Source organism: Morus notabilis, unplaced genomic scaffold (assembly GCF_000414095.1).
Source record: "Morus notabilis unplaced genomic scaffold, ASM41409v2 Scaffold15, whole genome shotgun sequence".
Lineage (NCBI taxonomy): Eukaryota > Viridiplantae > Streptophyta > Magnoliopsida > Rosales > Moraceae > Morus > Morus notabilis.
In genome coordinates this window covers 32,166-38,504 of record NW_010367234.1, presented here as the reverse complement: position 1 = coordinate 38,504, position 6,339 = coordinate 32,166, and the positions used below count along the sequence as shown (strand labels likewise).

Here is a 6,339-nt window from a genome sequence, read left to right as displayed (position 1 = left end):
AGAACATCATTACATGGTTAGTGGTATGCTTGGTGCATATGCTTGAGGGATGAATTTTGGGTTAGATAGGAATAATCTTATGTAATAGAGCCTTATTTCTTATTTTTCTATTAAAAAAAAACTGAGCAAGAGCAACATTTCACAGATCCTATAGTTTGGTGTTAATCACATTTGACGCTATATAGTTGTTTGTTAAAAGAACACCTTTCTACATTCACTTCAGGTTGTCTCTTGCCAAACAAAAAAAAAAAAAAAAACAAAACGAAAAAAAAAAACAAAAAAAAAGTAATTTATTTTCCTTGCATTTTTTTTGGCTATTTGTTCGTTTCTGTAAATTTCTGTTTGACCCGAATGAAATCCTAAAAGTTGGTTTGTGGTAAGAATGGTGGAATGTTCTAAGAGTTGATTAACCTATCTTTTGGTCAATGTTCGTTTGACTGTTTGTCCTAAATTTGACCTTCCTCACACTGAGCGTTGATTGTTTTATTACCAACTCCATGAAAGAAAACCTTTGCACTCAAATATTTCTGACACCTGTGAGATCAATGGAGTTGAGGCTTCTACTTGGTGAATTTTTCAAAGCTGCATGTGTTATGGTCAGTGGTAAGAAGGTTATGGTTTGGAGCACACACACGACTCTGGAGTTATGACTGAAATAATCTTAATAGTATCTTTTTACTTCTTGCTAATAGTTTGTTTGAAATACTCAGGTGACTAAGCGAGTTGAGACTTAGATTTTCTTCGTGACATGATTTCTCTTGCGCTTGGATTGCTAAAGACTAGCAATAAGCTGGTTAGGGGTTGTGATTAGTGTATAAAAATGCACATTAAATACTGCTTTTGATTATATAATATTAAAATATTTAAGCTTTAATTAAAATGTTTCATTATTTTTATTCAGAATATTTTTCATTGGAATTTGTTTAGTTGTTGCTTGATTATTTACAGATAAAAAGCAGTGTAAAAAGCTACACAAAAATAAGCCATGAAAGTCATATTTTTAACCCCCCGAGCCAAGCCATCCAGCCAAGCCTCACAAGCCAAAAAGTGAGAAGAGCCGCGTCAGCCGTTTGAGCCACCGAGCCAAGCCACGCGTGGGTCCCAGTTTGTGATAGCCTGCCCGCAACACTTCCAGCGCGCGTCACTTGTACGAGAGTTCCTCTGCGTGCGCGTTCCTTCCACGCGGCCATCACTGCGCGTCCAAGCATCCCTCCGCGTGGGTCCCGCACGACAGCAGCAGACCTGCTGCCTTCTCCGTGTCCGACACCTGTCCAACGCGGGTCCTCAACTCTGACCACGCCAGCACACGCCAACCAATCCGTGTGTGACACGTGGCACGTTTCTCTCATTAATGCCAATCTCATTTTGACACGTATCACTGAGTGTTGAGTCTGAATTTCTCCTTCCAAATCAGAGTAAATTGGCAGATTTCTTCCCCAAATTTCATATATGATTTCTCCAAATTTATATGTAATTTTATTTTGTTTCCCTTTCTTTTGTAATTTCTTATTTTTATTGTTTGTTTCCTTATTTGACAGGCAACCTCTGAACACTATAAATAGAGGAGTTGGCCTAAGGTTTTTAAAAGCTTTTAATATTCAGTTTTCTGTCGTCTTGCTGTCAGTCTCATATTTTCTCTCTAGAACTTGTGAGAATGTTTTGCAAGATAGACTAGAGTTCTCTTGGTGAGGTTAGAGATGAACTTCTGTTGAGTGACCCAATTCGGGGTTTTGATTCCTTGTGCTGTAAAGTTTAACATCTGAATGAATTAAATTTCATCTATTTTTCTATTACTTTTCAAAATATTGTGTGCCAATTTTTATATAAGTTCAGTCATGCTTTTCTTATGTAATTCTGTCATGCAATGTTTTGTTATTCAAATTATTTTGTAAATTGTCTTTTACTAGAATATTGTCAAATTGATATATTGTCGATTTTAGATAACTTGTAATAATAATATTTTTGGAGTTAACATAGAGATTTAATTTATTCGATTATTTAATATTGTGAATCAAAACTTGAATTGGTGAACGAAACATTATGGATTCTCGACACCTTACCGTTTTTATTATTGAATTTTCTTCATACAAATTCCCTCATTTCTATTCTATTTGCAACAAAATCTCAAAAACTATTCTTTTTCTTTAATTCACTTTTCTTTAACGCTCTTATTCTGTTAGTCTTTCTTGTTATTTTGTTATCTCTATGTGGATACAACCGCCATTCTGTGCTACAATTAACCGCTTGTGAACATCACTTTTGGGCGTTAATCAATAACGTAAACGAAAAAAAGGGCCGTTAGGATTACATATATCTGTTATCATAATCATATACATTTGTATATGTTGACGTTTCTATATATATAAGTAATTTTAACCTTTGTTTTTGGTAAATAGTTTCTCTATAGAAAGTAAGGGATTAAGGAGAAGGTGACACTCTTGTAATTAGAGTTGAAAGAAATGACTTCATAGTAAGTTTGTTTCATAAAAGTGAGACATGTCATGAAAGTAGAGTAGCATCTGTAATAAAGTTTGCAATAGAGTCTGCATTTAGTATTTGCATTCACGGGTTTTTTGCCAACAAAGTATTTTGAGAATTGTTTTGGCCATGATGGATGCACATACAAAAAACTTGTACTACATGAGATCTGCACGTACTTCTTATGATGATTCTGTGATGCTTGTCATGAAAGCTGACTTGAGGATTCTAACTGCCAAAAATTCGAACTACCTTGACTACCATTGATTTCTCATTGAACAATATTGGAGGGATTCCACAGTAGAATTGGAATCTTAAAGTACTCCGGATTAGACAATTATTAAAATGTTTGGTTTGGTTTCAGATTGTGGACGAACGATTCTAATATGAAACCGCGGCGTCGATCAAAAAACCGTAGATTATTAGTCAAGACAAACGGTTTTTGATTTTTGGTTTTTGGTTTTTTTTTTTTTTTTTTTTTTTTTTTTTTTTTTTTTTTTTTTTTTTTTTTTTTTTTTTTTGTAGAGCAGGATTCAGAGCCCTAATTTGTTTACAAAACCTATAATTAGGAAGCCCTTAACCCGAAAGATCTCCTATTGACAAGAGACATACAAAACTCAAGAGCACTGAATTACCAGCAAAAATGCGACTTTTGTCGACTAAAAAAATAGGCCATACGATCAGTAACTTCGCAACTTTCTTTGTAAACAATAACTAGTTAATAGATTCTAAATAGAAAGAGCATCATCCTAATGAGTTTTGAATCTCCAACGCACATTGGGTTTGCGATAATATAAAAATTCGAACCAAAGAAAATTCCCCCACACCTTATTGATTTACATAAACAAGTGCAAATTAACGTACAACCTAGCCAAATATTCATAAATAAAATTGGTTTTCGCCTTAGGGCACGTTTCTAGCTATCAATAACCTTATTAAGATCTTCCATAATATTAAACTAACCTTGACACGGTACACCTGAAACCCTAGCATATCTCATGCACTGATCATTTTCTTCAGCTTTTGTTGAAACCTCTCCATGGCCAACAGGGGCAATGAAATTGGCACCACAATCCCCGCCTCGCGTCCATTTTCGCATCGCATATAAAAGCTAATTCCCGGAAAGGACGATGCAACTCCGGCATAAACCGGTGGGCCCCAATCAAAGTCAACCTCCTCATACCCGACATGTCTATTGTCGGAAACAATGAAACTCCCCACTGTTTTAAACATAGGCTGTCCATTAACCACCAAGAAATCCACAAGTGATCAGAAGTACTCCTCGTTCGCCTCGGTTTTCGCCTTCTTCACCAACTCGACTGCGTGGTCCAAGAGTTTCGGGACAAATCTCCGGCCTTGGAGACTGCAGCCGGGTATGTTAAAAGCATTGCCGTAGTATCTGCAAGGCAAACTCAATGCACTATTCAACCTCTTTCCACGCGCATTCACTAAGGAACACACCATAATATCTTCTTCGGGATCGATTTCAAGTGCGAAAGTTCAACATTTCCATAGACAAGCGGTTAATAACTCAAGCTGGGAACAATAATTTGGATAGTTTGGTGGAATGTGTTTTCTTATTGCTTTCATTTCTTTGGGGCCAAAAAAGAAAGATCCTTGAGCGAGAAAGTAATTATTATTGGTTGTTATAGAGCCGTTGGAAGGAGTTTTTTGGTATTCATGGTCTTGGTGGGTTTCGAGATTTGAATAAATCTCGTTGCCAAACAGGTGGAATAGATGGAGCTTTCTCACCCTTTGCCATCAATGCCATTGTCTTCAAGAATTGGACAAGTCCAAATGCGTCAGAAATTGTGTAGTTGAGGCATAAAGCCAAAATGAAACCTCCACACATTAGCCTTGTCACCTATATATATACAATGACAAATAAGAGTCATTTTCGAAATGGAAAATAATGAATAAAGAAGAATCGATGGTGCAATTAATGTGAGTGATACAAATTATTCTAGATGAGAAATCACAAGAAAAAAAAAAAACCCCCCTTATTCTGGATGAGACGCATATATACCTCGTATTAATAGCGAATCAATTCATTTAGTACTTCCATCTATTGTGATCAGAGAAGGAGACATATGATATATAGGAGAATACTTATATTGCAAAGGCAAATAAACTAAAGGGTTTTAGTATTTTTCGTGATTTAGTACTTCCATTATTAAACCTGTTTCCTTCATATAGAATTTGGTCGTTGAATTTACAAAAAATTAGTAATAAAATCCAAGAGTATCTCCTGAGTCCAGTCTAATGTCAAACATTTGGGTAGCCAAATTATTCTCTAATGTAATGCTAGTATTAAAGCCAAATTTGATAAACATTAGACTTCGGGCCAAATGTAGCACCAAGTATAGCGTTTATCAGATTTTGGTATTTGGTTGCTAATTATTAGTTAACATGTTGACTTTTTTAACATATAGAATTACAATATTCTTATTTGTTTATCTGTGAAAATTTAAAATTTTTCTTTCATAATTTCAAAGCTTAATTAAAATCTATATATAAAAAAAGTAGATTTAGAATTTAAAAATATCATTTTGAATTATATTTAAAATAGGACAATAAATAAAATATGTCATTAATACCTTTCATGCCAAAAATAGAATTGACATGTGAATTGAAGATGATTTAAATAGCTAATGAGAAAGGAAATAATACTAATTTTGTAGCAATATATCCTTTGAACCTCTCGTAGTTTGGCTCTTCAATCCATATATAAAAAAATATATATATTTTTAATAATTTAGCAAATATAACCGAACACAGTTTAACTTTTTTAAATACTAAAAAAAAATCTGTGTAGATCAAAACAACCAAACATATTTTTAGAAAGAGTTTTTTTTTTTTTTTTTAAATTCTCAAAGCAAAATCATTTTGAGACCACTTCCAAACAAACCTTAATTTCTTCCCAATTTCACCAATTTTTCGCAGATATTATATCCAGTACTTTGACTAAAGCATATTTTCAGATTTTTTTTACACGATTTCACCTTTGAAAGACATTCTGTCAATTTTAAAGCAAGAATCAAAACTTCATATACTATTAGCAAAATTGTTTACTTGATAGTAGTTACTACTATCAAACAAATAGCTTAGAAAGCTATAGCTAGCAAAAGCACTTGCCTGAATCGACAACAAAGGACAACCAAGAATATCATCAGATCCTGAATGTTGTACAGAAACTCATCCAGATACAGAAACGGTGATGACCAAATACTATTCATTCACGTATAGGAGTGGCCCATGATAGCCAGCCTCACATTTCAACTACCAACGTTGTACGTTCTTCATAGTGCGCACAATTATTATAGGAACTTATCTACCTTACGTAGAATTTAAGCCACAACAAAAAAAAAAAAAAAAAAAAAAAAAAAAAAAAAAAAAAAGAGAGAGAAAAAAAAAAAAAAACAGAGAGAGAGAGAGAAAAGAAAAGTCTAAATTATAGGTAGAATAGAAAGTATGGACCTGAAATGTCGACATCATAATTAAATCATAAGAGTGCTTTCATATATGTAATACCGCAAAATGTTTTTGTGGTGGATTCTTTCACATAGTAAATTATTCTTTTGCGTTTTTTATTTTCTTTTCCTTTGAAAAATACAAATTATTCTTTTGCTTGGCAATATTTCAAATAGATTTTAACGTCGGTATCCAGCGAAAATGCAAAACAATAATAGACACAATTCATGATATGATAAATTTAAGATGTTAATTATTAGAGGTTTTTTATAATAGACACAATAATGAGTGAATCTCCTACTCCAAGTGTTCTTAGTTCAGGTTAGCCAGGGATACAGAGCACATCGGTTTCTAGAGATCAACAACCAGTACTAATCGAGGCCCTTAAAC

The 6,339-nt window shown here is 33.7% G+C and overlaps 1 pseudogene; it reads right to left on the bottom strand.

Moving 5' to 3' along the window:
- Positions 1-3,378: 3,378 nt before the first annotated feature.
- LOC21405592 lies at positions 3,379-5,714 on the bottom strand (annotated as a pseudogene).
- Positions 5,715-6,339: the final 625 nt, after the last annotated feature.